The 17,418-nt window shown below is 33.4% G+C and overlaps 1 protein-coding gene across 1 annotated transcript in view; it reads right to left on the reverse strand.

The window, feature by feature from the left end:
• The window catches only part of ERBB4 (erb-b2 receptor tyrosine kinase 4), a 694,050-nt gene that overhangs the window by 580,552 nt on the left and 96,080 nt on the right, over positions 1-17,418 (reverse strand). The window lies entirely within an intron of this gene.

Raw genomic sequence — 17,418 nt, forward strand, 5'->3', positions numbered from 1 at the left:
CCATGGGCTACAGAAAGACCTTTCATATATCACTCTCCAGAAAGGTGTTAATCATTTAACATGTTCTTAAAGGCTACTACACCCTCCTAAATCTGTATTAAAATTTGACTTGTATTCTAAGACCATTCCCTTTTGAGCTTGATTGATATCCCACACATATACTTTTCCCCCTTAAGATTGAATTATTTAACCCAATTCACATTTACTTATTTCAGCAAAGTAGAAGTCTGGAATATCTTTTCACTAATTATCCTTTTCCCTACTTCTCATAGATTCTTGCTTAGTGTTTCATTTGCATATTGCCTTGTTGTTGTTTCTCTAATATACTCTATCTCAAAATTGGCTCTATGATTGAATTAACTTCCATAGGTACATATTACATTATCAACTATGGAAGAATCTATTGCTTTCGACTCCAAAAATACACCACACCGGAGGCATAAACATATATCATTCTTTTAATTTAACATATAAAAAAAAAAGAAAAAGATTTGCAAGGCATGGAATTCTTTTGAACATCTGAGTCAAAGTCATCCTGGGTACCTGGAGTTAGTTATAAAGCAGAATTTGAAACCTTGTAGCCATGACCTCCAGAGGGCAGACCTGGAACATCTAAAGTACCATCTTTTAGACCACAGCAACAGAGAACTGGGCACTAAAACCATTCATTTCAACACTCATACACATGTTTATTGGACATTACTGCAAAGTTCTAGGCATAAGTTATAAGACAGAATCTGTATGATCAAGGTCTGTCAAAGGAAATTAGAATGTGATATGTCTGTAATAGTGGTTGAGTATGGGGAAATACATAGAGGTGACTTGGAGAATCAAGGAAGTCTTCCTAGAGGAGATGACAACTAAGTTGAGTACTAATTAGTCAGAGAAGGAATTTTGAGAGAATGTTCCAAACCATGATAGCAGCAGATATGTAAGCCTGCAAGTGAAAGTTACTGTAGGAATACCATATGAAGTTCAGAAAAGCTCCTTATTGGATAGCAATAACACCTGATGAATTTAAGTAGTAAATTATGTAAAAGTAGCTCTTAAGCATGAAAGTTTTACAGATTACTGATCTAAATTTTATTTTTTATATTTTTTATTTGTTGTCATATTTTAAAGATAACCTAAAAATTACATGTTAAGATAGAAAAGAAGTGTTCCTATAAAACTATGAACTGTCTCTGAAAAGAAAAAAAGAAAAATATCAACCTATTTTAAACCTGTACAGGCATTATAAACTGATTCAAGTTGTAAAATAAATGATCAAAAATTATCACCTAACCAGTGACACCACAGCGAATATTACCTGAATGTGTTGTGATAAACTCGTCCTTGGAGGTATTTAGAAGGTTGTAAATCCCAGAATCTTTCTAACTATACCCCATCCTAGGAAACAGAGAATTGACCATTTTGAATATAAATAGATTTTAAAAGTTTTATCTGTATCGCTAAATTATACCTATAAAGCTTTTTACAAAATGCCTCTTCTCCATATAATGCTAAATAGTAAAAATATTCTAAATTTACGAATTTCAAATTAAGGTTCACCTCAAAGTTCTAAAATATGAAATAACATTCATGTAGATAATTACTTTTCTAGTTACAGTCGAGCTAACAGCACTGAGAATTCCAAATAGCATGATTTCTATTATAAATACACTTAGAAGAACAATCCAAACCCCCCCCCAAAATTATTAGGGAGATTTGTGATCTTCATACATTATTTTGAAAATTTTGACTTGATACTGCCAAAGAACATCACATTTAACCTGAAAATTAAAAGAAAAAAAAATCCCCAAACTCAAAAGGTAGTCAAATAAATGCATTTATAGAGCACTGGTTGGTCTCTGACATGTAGTTTGTGACATCAACATGCCAGGTTTCATATCATGTTCAGTGTATCCTATTTCTCTGGATTGATTGGCAAAGCAAAAACTATCTTATGCTAGTAAGTCTCCAGTCTTATGTATCTTGTCAGTTTAGAGGAGAAAAGTAGAATTCCATTACAAATGTATTCATTGAAGTAATGCTGTATTTAATCAATTCTAATCTGTACATTCCTCCACATAGTAACCTCACGGAGAATGGGACGTGTGCTAAAACTGATGATAAGAAAGCCCTGTATCGAATTTGCTGAAATATGGTTATACTACTACAGCTGCTAATAGTAATAATGGTAATAAGTAGTAAGCAACTAACATTTATTGATTGCTTTTAATGTACTAGACCCTGTTTGATTATATTATTTGTATTAAATAACTTAATCCTTAAAAACTTGATATGAAGAGAGAAGTTAATTAAAATGTGGTTGAACTGGCAATAAATCTGTTTGATTACTCCTGCTGGAATTCAGATCCCTTTTTCTGACTGCAAAAGAAAAAACAGTCTTTTAAAATTCAATCAGGAAGATATTTGTACAATATGCTACTCTATCTTAAAACTATCCAAAACATCAAACATTAATCTATATGTGTTCTTTAACTCTTACTCTATTGTTCATTACTATATAATAAAATGACTATATCCTCTCAGCTCTTATGGCAAACCACCTTCTTAAAATTCATAACTGAATATAATTACATATCAAAGGAAATACTCCAATATCAATTTTAAACATGCTTGGCATGACATTTGTCTTAGTCCTTGGGGACAGAGCTCACATGAGTAGGTCTATACTGAACATGGCTCTTCTTAGAGATTTGGAAGAGAGCATCTATGAAACAAAAAACTTAAAAGTTTTCCTGAGTAGAAATTGTAGTTACATGTTCATCAAAATAAAAAACGATTAAAACTTTTTTATTGTAGCTACTGTAGTGTGCTGAACAGTGCCTCTCCCAAAAGATATGTCCACCCAGAACCTGTAAATGTAACCTTATTTGGAAAGGATCTTTGCAGATGTAATTAAATTAAGGATGTCAAGATGAGGTCATCCTGGATAATCCAGGCAGGCCCTAAATCCAAAGACAAGAGTCTCTATAAGAGAAAATCAGAGAGATATTTGAAACACATAGAGGAGAGAGTCATGCAAAGATAGAGGCAGGGGTTGGAGTTATGCAGCCATAAGCCAAGGGACACCTGGGGTACAGGATGCTGGAAGTCACAAGAAAGGATTCTCCTCCAGAGGGAGTGATACCTTGATTTACGTCTTCTGGCATCCAGAATTATGGGAGAATGTTTGTTGTTTTTAAGCCACCAAGTTGTGGTTCTCTGTTTTAACAGCCAACAGGAAACTAATAGAGCTGCCAAATTAAAACCATTTTCAAAACAGTCTATTTTCTTTGACATTAGGGAGTTGAAATTTGGTAGAGTATTACTTAAATAAGATTACTGGGTTATGTTTAGGGTTAGAATTAAACCTGAAGATGTAGCAATGAGTTGAACTCATCATTCTCCCCAATTTATGCTCCCACCTTTATTTTCTGTCCCAGTGAGTGGTTTCATCATGTAAATAACAGCCTGAAGCTGAAATTTGAGAGTTTTACTGAGATATTTTCTTATCTCCATTTTTTGGACATTCTGTTGCTCCTTCGATCCACTTCTGCCCCCATTAGACTTCTTTAAACAGTATAACACCTTTTTTGTCTATGGAATATCCCCTTCCTTCCTCTGGTCATATTCACATTGTAATTCCCCTGTCCCTCAGATACCAGAATAATCATTCCATTGTATCCATTCACTCCCTTTTCAAAATCCTTACTAAATTTTCCTTGCCTACTGGCTAAATTTTACCTGCCCTAGAATGCTCTTAAAGGTGAAGTCCCAGATATCTCTCTGGCCTCTTTTCTGACCAAGTCAGAACAGAATTGACCTGGGCAGGCTTAAATGCCTCCCTGTGGGCTCCTGGAGTATCCTGAGACTTCTCTGTTACAGCATTTATCACATTGCTTATAACTCTCCACCTCCCCTACCAGACTATGTCTCCCTTGAGGACAGGGATTAGGTATCATTTACCTTTTAATCCTCAGAAACCAGTACTATAGTAGGCGTCTCAAATCTAACTAGGATTCCATGGGTCTGAGAATACTCCGTAGGTATGTCCATTTGCAGGAAAAGAAAAGTATTATTATTAATTATTATTATTTTAACTTTCCAGGAGAAGACTGTATATCTTTGAGAGTGGCTAAGGAATACAGCGATGATTAGGCCAGGCCCAGGCATATAGAACTGGAAAAGAGTTTGAGGAACAAAGTGGAAGGATGTATCATAAGCCACTCTAATGCTTGGGCCTGGGCAAGTACACTGGTTGTAATTTTAGAGCCTGGTAAGTGTACTGGGGCTTAAATAGTTTCCCCACCCCCTCCAAATTCATTCCCATATGAGCCTGTCAATGTGACATTTGGTAACAGAATTTTTACAGATATAATAAAGTTAAGACGAGGTCACACTGGATTAGAATGGGCCCTAAATTCAGTATGACTGGCATCCTTATAAGAAGAGGGAAATTTGGACACAGAGACACAGCCACACAGAGAAGACCATGTAAAGATGGAGGCAGAGATTGGAGTGATGCCTCTATAAGCCAAGGAACTCCAAGGATTCCTACAAACACCAGAAGCCAGAAGAGGCAAGGAAGGAGTCTTCCCTAGAGGCTTTCATAGGACTACGGCTTGCCAACACCTTGATTTCAGACTTCTGGCCTCCAGAGCTATGAGAAAATAAATTTATGTTATTTTTAACCCATTCAGTTTGTGTTGCTTTGTTATAGCAGCCCTAGGAAATGAATACAACAACTAAACAAGATACTGAGGGTGGGGAAGAGCATTTTCCTTATTTCTACATGAAAAACAACTTGGACTTCATGCCAGTGAACTTCAGAGTTTCTACCTTTAGGAACACTGGAGAAAAAAATTCTTTTGATCCAGACTCAGCATTGTCACTGTGAATGCTGGCTAAAATAGCAGGTGTGAGATGCCATTTGTAAGTGGCTTTAAGAACAGTCAACATTAACAAGGGAAGGTCAGAGGGGAAGATTATAGAATACTGTTATCATATATAGCCTATGTGACACATCTCTGGGGTCTTCCCAAAATAAGTAGACAAGATTTTTGAGGAGAGCTGTATGTCCTAATTAAACAGATCATGGTAAGAACCAATAGTTCACCTTTGGAAATGGCACTATATTAATATTCTTAGTCTAGTAAAAGTCTGGTTTGGTACATTGCTGACATTAAATAAGTGTTCGCTGAAATATTTATTTCATCACTCACATGATGAAAGATAACAAGAGAGAGCTGCTAATACATAAGGAAGAAATTATTGTGAAAGGAAAATTTTCATTTTATGATAAGAATGCTATTGATTAATTCAACAAATATGTTGTGAGAACCTACTTCACAATACATGTTGGAGGAAGAGGAAGAAATTATGAAATACAAAAAGAAAGCAAATATGTTCTTTTGCCAGATGGTTCACTGTCTAACTGGTGAGTCAGACACGAAAGCAAATAATGTTAATCATATTTGCTTAGAGATATATACTAAGTACTTTGGAAGTCAAAAAGACAATCTGTAACTACTGAGGAAAACTTCTCAGAGGTGGTATGTAAATTGCTTTATGAAAGTTTTGTATGTAGGAGTTTTCCATGAGAAGAGAATTTGCCATGACCTAGAAATATGAGAAACCATGGCATATTACATTATTTTGGTGGTATTAAGGTTTAGGGCTCATGAAAGAGAGATGCAGAATATAAAATATCTATGCCATCCTTGAATTTCCACTATCTTGAGTCATCTCAACAGAAGTATGTGTGAGAGGTTGGATTAAAGGCAGAGAGAAATTTAAAATACTATTTCATTTTATCAAGGCAAAAATGTTAAAGACTAAGTAAAGTTATTTGCCCCTTATTCATAATTGAAATATTTTCATCATTCCAAATTTCCCTGTAACAAAAATTATATGTATTAATGGATCTATAGTCCTTTCTCACCTACTGTCCCTTCTAAATTCTGAGTGAAAACATCAGGCAGGTTTAGTTTAAAATTATGGGTATGAGAACTAATATGTTATTTCTCTGATACAGGACCTCTCTAAAAAAAGTGAACAGAAAATCTGCAAAAGCTTGCTTGTCCATGTTTGCATCTCTCAAAATAGTATAAACTTTACTGAAAACTTAGGTAGGCAGTTGAATACGACAAATGATTGAGGACCTAGGAGAGGTCATATCAATGGGGGTAAGACAGCTAGGTCAAGGGCGTAGCTCTAGGAATGAAGATGAAAAACGTGGTTCAGGCAATAGCAAGAAAGAAGCTTGATCCTGAGGATAAGAATTGCTGAATCTAAAGATCCTGATATATTTCTCTCAAAGGAGATGAATTAGTCTCTAAGTAACTTTAGTCAATCAAAAGGGACAGTTGTTAGGAATAAAATGAGTATTTAAAAATTGAAGAATCAAGGAGGCTTTATGGAGGAGGCATTATTTCATTTGGTTCTTCACTAAATTCATTATCCCCAATTTCTAGAAAGAAATCTAAAAGGACAAGGAACCTTATTAACATTGGGTCATCAGCCACATAATTCAATCTTGAGAAATGACTCTCCCTATAAACAGACTGTTGAATTCTTTACTGAGAATTCACTAGGAAAATAAAAAAGATGCAATTCCAATCCTTAGTTAAGGACAATATTACAATAGATAGAATTCATGGCTCTAATTCTGAAGCTTTTCTACCCCTCTAGATCAAGGCAAGTGTAGATATGTTTTATTTTTAAGAATATATTTGTATATATATTATATATGTTTAAATAGTAAATGTGATTTGGCTTTTGTGAGAGAGGAAGCATCAAGTGACGGAAGGCAAATAAATCTTTTCAGAAACAAATGCATTCAATAATAGCAAAGGGCATTTAGAAACTGAATAAGTAGACTTGCTTTTATACAAAATACTATTCTTTTTGAAGTTTTCACCCATGTAAAAGCTCCTTTTGTGAAACTAGGTTTTCATCATCTCCCACAAGCAAACTATAACACCAAGGAAATGTTTAAAACCCTCAAAATGGTCCCTTACAGCAAAACACTGAATATGCACGCAGCCATTCCTGCTACACTGATTTTAACGAGCTTGGGTTTTCATGTAACACATCATAAAACTATTATTATAGTGGCACCCACTAGTGCTGCTCAAGTTTTAAGTACAAATCCATTGCAGAATCTACTCCTACCTGCTTGGAATGAAGTTCAAAACAACTTGCTTTAAAATAAAAGTATTTGTGTAGATACCCATCTTCAAATAGAAACAGGCTATGTAAAAAATGACTTGAAATTAGACAATTAAATTTATATTATTTAAGATGCAGTGCAGAGATCTGTATATAGAGGCCATAAAAAATAAGAGAATGTATATTTTATGCTAGGGTCAATGACAAATATTTAGACATATATTATCTTTAGAGTATGATTACATTAAATATGGGCATTGTTTCTTGAAAAGTATTTGGTCTCACTGAATTAGAAGCTCTGAACTAGAAGCTTTCCTCCACCCCAGAGAATGTGAAGAGTATGAAAATTGTGGTATTCAGAACAATTCAAAGGTGACAGAAATTACTTGAGGAAATATAACACTCAGCTCAAGGGTCATAGAAAAGATTTTCTATCTTTATTTTTTATTATTTTTCCTGATTAAAATATAATCCATAATTGTAAAAATTACAAACAAAGGAGACAGATGTGAAGATATATATTTTCCTAATATAAATATTGAAAATTATCTATTTTATCTCTCAAACTCAGGCACAAATTATATTGACCTTTTTCTTTCCATACCTTTGCACATTCTAGTTCCTTAGTGGGAATCCCCTCCCTCACTTCTTTACCTGATGAACTTACTCTCATCCACTGACACTTCTAGACAATACTCAAAACCTTTTTTTCCACTAGTGTACATTCCTTGTGTCTCTTTCAATACTGTTGACATACTTTTACTATGTGTTACTAATAAAAATTCAATTATACATTCTCTACTAATTATATTATTAGTAATATTTAATGTAAAAATGTTATAATTTATAGAACACCTACACAGGCACAATATAAATTTTATATATAATAGATTTCATCTAAATTATATATGTAATAGATTTCATCTAAATTATATATATAATTTAATCAGATTTTGAAAGTTAAGTAATTTACTTAAAGCCACACATCTTACAAGTATTGATTTCCATATTTTCCTCTCTCATAAAACTGTCAATTCCCAGAAGTCTGAGAAAGTGTCTTAGTCTTTCTAATCCCTGGTAGGTTCTCAACAGATGTCAGTTAAATAATACATTTTCTATAAATGAACAATGGGAACCTATATCATTTTGAAAAATTAACTGAGAGTATTTCTTTTTTTTTTTTTTTTTTTTGCGGTACACGGGCCTCTCACTGTTGTGGCCTCTCTCACTGTGGAGCACAGGCTCCGGACACGCAGGCTCGGTGGCCATGGCTTACGGGCCCAGCCGCTCCGCGACATGTGGGATCTTCCCAGACCGGGGCACGAACCCGTGTCCTCTGCATCGGCAGGTGGACTCTCAACCACTGCGTCACCCTGCGTCACTCAGGGTATCCTTGTGATACCCTGAGAGTATTTCTTGACGTATTTTAGACTTTAAATATATTACCTTTTAAAATTCTTCATAAAATAAGCATTTATTATTATTTACTTTGCTTTGTTAAGATTAGAGAACATGTCTAATTAAATGACATATGAGTATGGTACTTTTTCCAATCACTTCAGAAATTTATAAAATGTTCTCAGTATATAAAGGACTTAACATATATGATCCTTAATATTTCTTGATTAATCTAAAAACAGTTATCCATTTTCAAAACTACTCCTTCATTTCTTATAATATGTGCCAGATGTGAATGATATTGTTAAAGGAAACTTCTTGCTTGATTAATAATAATGGATAACATTTTTACAAACCAATTGATATGGGTCCTAAAAAGTTTGGGCATTCAATGTGTATTAGTTCATTTAATTTTTTAAACAACTCCAGTAAGTACTGTTATTATCATCATTTGGCTAATGAGAAACTAAGTCACAGAAGAGGTAAGTAATTTATCCAAGGACACACTACTAGTTAGTGGCAAACCCAAGATTAGAACACAAGCAGTATAGCTCTAGAGTTCATACTCTTACCATCATTTTCTACTGCCTCTCACACCCACATCTCATTTCAACATGGAGACATAGTGTTTTGCCTCACTAAATAAATCCCATACTCTACAACTATTCTTTTTGCTTTGAAATACATAATCAATAGTAAACTCAATTCTTAAATACACAATCAACATGGAATTTAATTCTTAAACATGTGACTGGCTGTTAATAAATCGTGAATAAAAGTTGAGTAAATAAACGATCACAATATTTTTTTCTTCACTCTCTATTGATATCTATCTTGTACCTTATAACTTGTTCTCCCCTTTTAAGTATTTTCCTTCCTCTTCCAGTCCACAGCTAAGAGAGATATTTTTCTGAAATGCAAATCTGTTTCTTGCTTTATGTCTCCAATGACTGTCCACTGCCCTTGTGATACAGTCTGAATCCATGCCAGGGATTTAAAGGCAAGCAAGAAAGGTCTAATAAAATCAGATGAATGACCAACTCTCACACAGATCTTCCACTCACAACTTTGTGCCTGAATTGCCCTTAGGTCTATCCCTTTCCTAGAGTTCATACTCAAGAGTCCCCTCATTTATCATTTGCCACATGATAGTAATACTGTTCAAAGTTCTTTGTAATTATCTGCATCTGTCTTCCCCACATAATTTGAAGCTCCCTGAATATCTCTCAATGCAACAACTCAAATGAGGGTAGTGCCCATAACCATCAATCTTAAACTCGTTCCAGCTCTCTCCCTATCTCCACTCCAGTACCTAAAATTTCCAACGGGAGGATGATTCCCCTGCTCTCCAGATAACCTTTCAAGTGCCATTACTTGAGGCTCTTTGACCTTGGTTTCCCTGGCCTTGAATAGTTCTGGAATGCAAGGTCACAAGGATGTGAGATAATCCTTCTAAATTCCACATATCTAATGACAACACAACACATTTTTAAGCAGTCGACTGCCTCTAAATTTTTTTTAACCAAAATAGAGTATTTCCTAAATAAAGGTGAATATCTATGTTTAGATTTTTAAGACCTAGAACTTCTGAATTAGTTTTTCATCTTATAAGTAAGTAAGAAGTAAGTAAATAAATAAATAAAATGCATCGTTACCAGATACATTGGCTGCCAGGAATGAATAATATATTAGAGAAAATACAATGTAAATGTCTGTGGTTGCTAAACAGTTCTTTCAACAATGGTCTGAGATGTTTTTAAACTGTTTTTTTTTTTTCAATTTATGTGACCCCCACTTGGTTTTCATCAAGTTCACATCAGGGGAACCCTCGGATAATCAGATAGAAACAGGTCTAGCATAGGAAAAGCTCAATAACCAGCGGGAAGCAGACCCAAATCCATAATAACCAATGAAAATCTGACTCAAATCAAAGTAAATAAACTATCAAAAATTTTAAAAGAATAAAATAGGAGGAAACAGGAAACAACTCGAAATAATCACTGTTAATTACAGGGAAATAAGTTCACATTAAAAACTCTTAGATTTGATTATTCTGGAGCATAGTCACATGCAGTGCTTTTATTTTTGTTAAATTTATGAAGAGTAATCTAATAGCATATCACACAAATTTTAAAAAATCTAGTATCAAATATGAGTTAACATGGTTTAATTTTTGTCCTCAAAATCAGATTATAAATTATTTTAAGTAAATAGGTTTTTGTCTGATTTGAAGATTAGAGATGGGGTAGGAAAGTCTGTCTTTCATATGCATGATGAAAGACTCCTAGAAAAATAGGGCCTGTGATTTATATTTTCAGCTAATAAGATTTTTACACAGCAGTGTAACTCACATATTCTTATTTACAAGAAAATAAGGATTTGGCTTATTATTCATGGAAAATTTGTTTTATTGTATTTCATTCCACAGTAGTTCTCAATCTTTTCCATTCTAGCATCTTTGGTGGCCTGTGGAAAGATCCCAGTTATAATGGGATGGTGCCTGTGTGTGTGGCTCAAAGAAGCTCATGCAAAATGGGTAGTTATATGTTTTATAAATAATATTTTACTATGCTCCATATCACTTATTTGTTAAGAATAGAAATAATATATATTTCCCCAAGGAATTATTTAAGAATGATGTACAGTCCAAGAAAATACATTTTATTACCTGCATAGTACCCATAAGACCACACATGTTAAGTTCCTTACATAATAATGAAAGACTGCTTTTAAACTTGCTTGGGTTCTTTCTTTCCCCAAAATAAACCAAATTTCAGATAAATTGGGTATTTAATAATTTTAGGGACTTTATTAACATTAAAAAATGTAGAGGATGATCACTCCTCAGTGATGTTTTCCATGCATCTCAAACTTTATAATAGTAATATGAATGACAACTCTGAGCCAGTGCTACATATCTGTCTATATTGATCCATAAAACAAGCTCAAAGATAGATATTATGCCAATTTGATAAATGAGAAAAGGCTTAGAGAAGTTAAATACCTCATTTAGAGATACTATGCAAAGTAAGATGAATTTTAATTCAGTTCTGAATGTGAAGGTCATGCGTTTTCCAGCAAACAATGTTGACGAACATGTAAATTAATATTTACCCTATATCTACTGTGTATCAGGTATTTTCAAGAAGACTTTCATGAAGTTTTACACATCAGCCAAGATGCTTAGCACCTGGAAATGACTATTACATATTAAATAATAAATCCCAAATAAAAATCTGCATGATGGTGCCTCCACTCTGGCCCACAGTGAATCTATCTCAAAAGAATTTGTCCAGACTTCCCTGGTGGTGCAGTGGATAAGAATCCGCCTGCCAATGCAGGGGACATGGGTCTAAGCCCTGGTGCAGGAGGATCCCACATGCTGCAGAGCAACTAAGCCCGTGCACCACAACTACTGAGCCTGTGCTCTAGAGCCTGTGAGTCACAACTACTGAAGCCCAGCGCCTAGAGCCTATGCTCTGTAACAAGAGTAGCCACTGCAATGAGAAGCCCATGCATCAAAACGAAGAGTAGCCCCCCGCTTGCCGCAACTAGAGAAAGCCTGTGCACAGCAACGAAGACCCAATGCAGCCAAAAATTAATTAATTAATTTTAAAAAAAAAGAATTTGTCCAAGTACAAATATTTCCTCTGGAGTTTTAGTAATAACTATTACTACTGGTTGCTAATGAATATTAGAGACTTTACTTTTGATATCTCATTTAGACTGAAGAAGAGGATTTTTCAATGTAGAAGGTTAGTGGCATTCTTCTGCATGGTTCACTAAAGAGGACAATAATATGGGAGACTAACTAACATTGTATTTAGCTTGAGTCAAGAACCTTGAATGGAAAATAGAATTTATGGTTAAAAGAAACATGGCTAACCTACAAGTTGCTGTGAAGGATTTACCACTAACCCAGGAAGAACAACAAGTGATGTGAAAGATGTTTCATTAAATACTTAAGGAATACGGTGACTAAAGACCCAGAGTCTCTAGTCCCAAACATGGGATTTTACACGTTGAATAACTCTCTCATTTTTGGCTTTACTCTGAGATAAAGTATACATGGGTCTAATTAGCTATCCTATTCCCCTTGCAGATCTTCTGAAGTGCTCCATTTTCCAATTATCTTTGGCTTTGAGACAACTTAATGACATCAAAACATTGGGTCACTCACCAAATATGACCTAAGGATTCTATACTGAGAAAATATTCTATCTTATTGTATTAATAGTAACCTAGTGTATGAAGACCTTAAGGTATATGTTAGGGACCTAGGCCTTAAAGTCTATTTCATTGTTTCCTAATTTTTGTTGAATTCATAGATCTCTTTGAAAAGCTATTAAAATCTACATACAAGTATATATGAGACACAGAGAAATTCTTGTACTCAGTGAAATTTACATGTAGTTTCAGAAGGTTCACAGAATTCCTTGAGCATGACTAGAGATGTTAATTCCAGACCTTCTGGATCCATATTCATCAGTTCTATTCTTACTTTTCTTCCTAAGAATAATATGATATGGGGTCAGGGATAAATCTCTTATTCTGAAGTTAAAAATAAGCTAGACATACAGCCCATGTTTAATGCTAAGTGTTCTAGCCATCAATGCAAAAAGGTAACTTAATCACATATATAATTCATAAGGTAAATTTAAACTATAAAGAATCATCTCTTTGTTCAGGAAAGCATAATTTCTGACAACAGAAAAGTGATTCTCACATGTCCTCATGAAGAAAATTCTATGTTACCTAATAAATGAATATTGTCATCCACAGTATCCTTATTGTACAGATATACCCACAGAGCATGAGATGCATGCTTGTTGCTTGGGGTTTAAGGTAAAGTGCTTTGTTTTGTTTTGTTTTGTATTAAAGCAAAGGAGTTCTGCTTATTTTGGGAGTAAGATTTTTTTCAAAGTTCAGTAGAAGTTTGAACTAGTCAATAATCCTACATTTTGTCTGTCTTTTCCCTGTAAGAAAAATACTAACTTCAATATCCTGAGACTATCTTAAAACCTATCATGCAGTAGAGGTTCATAAATATTTGTTTATTACTTGAGAGAGTGACTCCTAGGAATTACCAGCCTTCTTACTTGTTTGAATTCCCAGACTCAGTAAATCTTAGGTCATTTTATAAGGAAAATATGTCTCTATTAAATTTTTCTAATGTTTCCTTGAGATTTTCAACATAGTTTTCATAATTAAGCCAGGTTAATTTATACACCTATAAGTAGATAGCTTTACTCTTCCCATTACTTATATTCACGCAAATCAAAACCAGAAGACTTTACCAAAATGTTGTCTCTATCTGTAACCCCAAGATCCTCAAGGTTCTTATAATTCAAATAGCTTCTTATAATTCAAGTAACTAAAACCAATAACATTTTTAAGTGCCACCAATTTCTTTCAACACAACTTTCTACCTACTGTCTCTGTTGTTATTTTGTTGATCTTTGTCTTCCACTTGTTATTTATTTACATTCATTCAACATGCAATTGTGTCACAGAAGCAATGTCTTTCTTCAAGTTTCCATTTTGGTGCGATTTTATTGTCTAATCAAGAATTATTCTATGACTTATGACTGAAAACTTAGATATCTGTTTTAATTCACATTTCATACTATTAGATTTTTTTGTTTTTCTGAAATCATCATGTATTCATGGGTACCCTGGATCACACAGATTCCACATATTTTGATTCCCAGTCTATGGGTCTAGTTTTAGAATATGGTCACCATAATTATATAGCATTTTCTAAAATGTTTTAGAAATCTCTCATTCCTGAGAGATGTTTACTTTTCTAATTTCACCTTTTTATAATTTTAACCTAGAAATATGATGAAAAAAATCACTACACCTTTGGAGTTCTTACTTAATAGTGATTTGACTTAACTGAATCTCCTTACAAGAGTAATAAAGTTTTTATTTAGTCCTTCAGAAGAAGAAAAGTTGGAAATAGCAGAAGCTTAACATTAATAGTATATATTTTAGTAAAATTTTACATGTGTTTATTTTGTGCAAATATTTAATTAACAAAAAGAGAATAAAATAACAATTTTATTGGTTTTTAACATTGTAGAGGTGTTTATTGACTTGACTACTAATTTTTTATTAATCTTTATTGAAGTATAGTGGCTTTACAATTTTGTGTTAGTTTCTGCTATACAGAAAAGTGAATCAGTTATACGTATACATATATCCCCTCTTTTTTTTAGATTTCCTTCCCATTTAGGTCACCACAGAACATTGAGTAGAGTTGACTACTAAATTTTGAATTAACTTTTCTTATAAAGCCTTTCATTAAACTGATCTTTAACAGACTGCTTTCCATACTTGAAAAATTCCTGCTTATCATTTGAGGTTTCTTGGCTAGTATATTTTTAAGATATAAATATCTGGAAATACTGTCTCATAGGTATTTGTATAGTTATTTGAATGATGCCTAGGCCTCAATAGATAATTTCAATGGCATTCAAAAATGACCTTCTAAATGGTATTATTTGAGGGAAGATCAAATGGGTGTTTTGTTTATTTTGTATTATCCTGTCTCAAAATTTATTATATGACTGAAATGGTCACCTAAGAAATAATTCATTTCTCCAGATTAACAACACATTCTTTTGAAAGCCAAATTCTGCCTGTGCTAACATATTCTCACCTTTGTATAAATTTATACAATTAGATGAGAGTTCTTAAAAATTACTTGATATGGATATTAGTGGGGCCATCTTGATGGAGGGGTTACAATGCAGAGATATAGAAGTTTGAGGCCTTTTAATTTTTTACATTACTATTTTACTATTTATTTACTTATTTTCTCATTCACACATAACTTAGAGCTTAGGGATTTTCACAAGAAAATCTCTGTCATGGAATTTCTGCCTAGGCAGGACAGAGGAAAATGTAAAATTATGGAAGGACTGTTTATTCTGGAGATCTCTAGCCTGGATATGGGCCATCATACAACTCAAGCTTTTATGCCCAGCAGATGAGTTATAGTCATATCTCAGTATAAGTTCTAAACCTCAAAATTCTTTTACTACTTAATATTTTAGTCCATTGTATTTCATTTTGAAATTTAATAACTAATATATTTCCCAGTTCCAAAATTCTATGATTCATCATCTTCTTGGATGAATTATTCTTTTTTTTTCCCCCCTTTCTTTCTCACATACACATGGATGAGACAATATTTCCAGACATTAATCTCTTAAAAATGCACTAGCCAAGAACCTTTAAATGACAGATGGGGATGGCTCAAGTACAGAAAACAATCTGTTAAAGATCAGTTTAATAAAAGGGTTTATAAGAGTTAATTCAATAATTAATAAACAAATCAATAAAAGCCTCTAAAATAATAAAAATAATGCAATTAATCTCTCATTCTCTGTTTATTAATTAAACATAGTAAAATAAACAAGCACACAAAATTTACTGAAATGCATAATATCATTGTAAAATTTCTGCAAATTCCAACTTTTCTTTTGAAAGAAAGAAAAAAAATACTATTACTTTGATAAGAAGTCAATTAAGTCAAATCACACCACAGGTATCTGAATAGCAGTGACACCTGTATTAGGACAGAAGCATATATGTTCTTAACAATGCCTAGAGAATGAAGATGTGTTTGTGATGATTTTTAGGGAAGAAATATAAAATATACAACAAAACCAGACCCGAAAATTCTGTTGTTTTTATTTTAGGTGAAGCACATCAATTATAATTTCTGGAAAGTAATCAAATAAAACAAGTGACTCCCCTTATAGCACAAATAGCGGTCACTTGTCTTTCATCCCTAAAATTCTAATTAGATAATTTTCCCTTCTCTTTTTTCCCCATCTTTTCTCCCTTTGTCTCTCACATATACACATATTTTGGGTGTGAGCCAATTTAACTCTTTGTATTTCAAACTGCATAATCAGGCATAGCTGGACACAGAATATTTCAGTCTTTTATCGAGAACATATTGTTTTAACCTAAATGAAACACCTGCAAAGAGATTCTAAACAGAATATTCTCAGGTTCTATATCTGGATCTTTCCTTCTACACTCTTCCCCCTTTTCTGATTTAACTATTTTCATTTAAAAAATAGGTTATGTTTCTTCAAAATAACTTTTTGCAAAGTATCCTAAAAGCAAAGAGAACTTTAACTTTATATTTAACATTATTTCCAGTAATATCATCTCTCTTATTTATGAGACTCCCAGAAAATCAATCATAATAACCAATGAACTCAAAGAAAATCCTTTATTTAACCATGACTTATGTTCACATACAAGTTCTAAGACAGAAAGGGGGCTCAAGTTGTTCCTTAGATCTTCTTATTTTTTAGAATCCCTTGCCAAATTTCTTGTAAGTCCTTTTGACATTCAAAAGGATCTAGATCAAAAAGGTTCTGTTTCTGTTTCCAAAATCATTTTTTTTCTTTTACTTTTACTGACATTCCAACAACACCTATCACTTCCTACTCACCTCTAACTCTCTTTATGAGTTGGCCTTCATATCTGTGAATAAATCAAGTGACACATTCAACCACATAAAAAGGGAAAAGAGTCAAGCATTCAGACAAAAAGGATTTACTGGCCTAACACCAGCCCTAAGATCTGCCCTCTAAAGAACAAGATTTTAGTTGGAATCCAGTGTAATATGAATATCAATATGTGCGGAAAGATCAAGGTGTGACAGTAACCTACGACCTTGTTGGATCCAGGACAATGTAGGTTTAAATTGCTATGTGATATTAAACTAATTGTTAAGATTCCCTGAGCTGTCTTCATTATAATAAAGAGCTATTGATATTTTCTTTAAAGAGTTATTCTAAGGCCAACATGTAACATTAATGTAAGGATATAATA

Source organism: Phocoena phocoena, chromosome 7, assembly GCF_963924675.1.
Source record: "Phocoena phocoena chromosome 7, mPhoPho1.1, whole genome shotgun sequence".
NCBI lineage: Eukaryota > Metazoa > Chordata > Mammalia > Artiodactyla > Phocoenidae > Phocoena > Phocoena phocoena.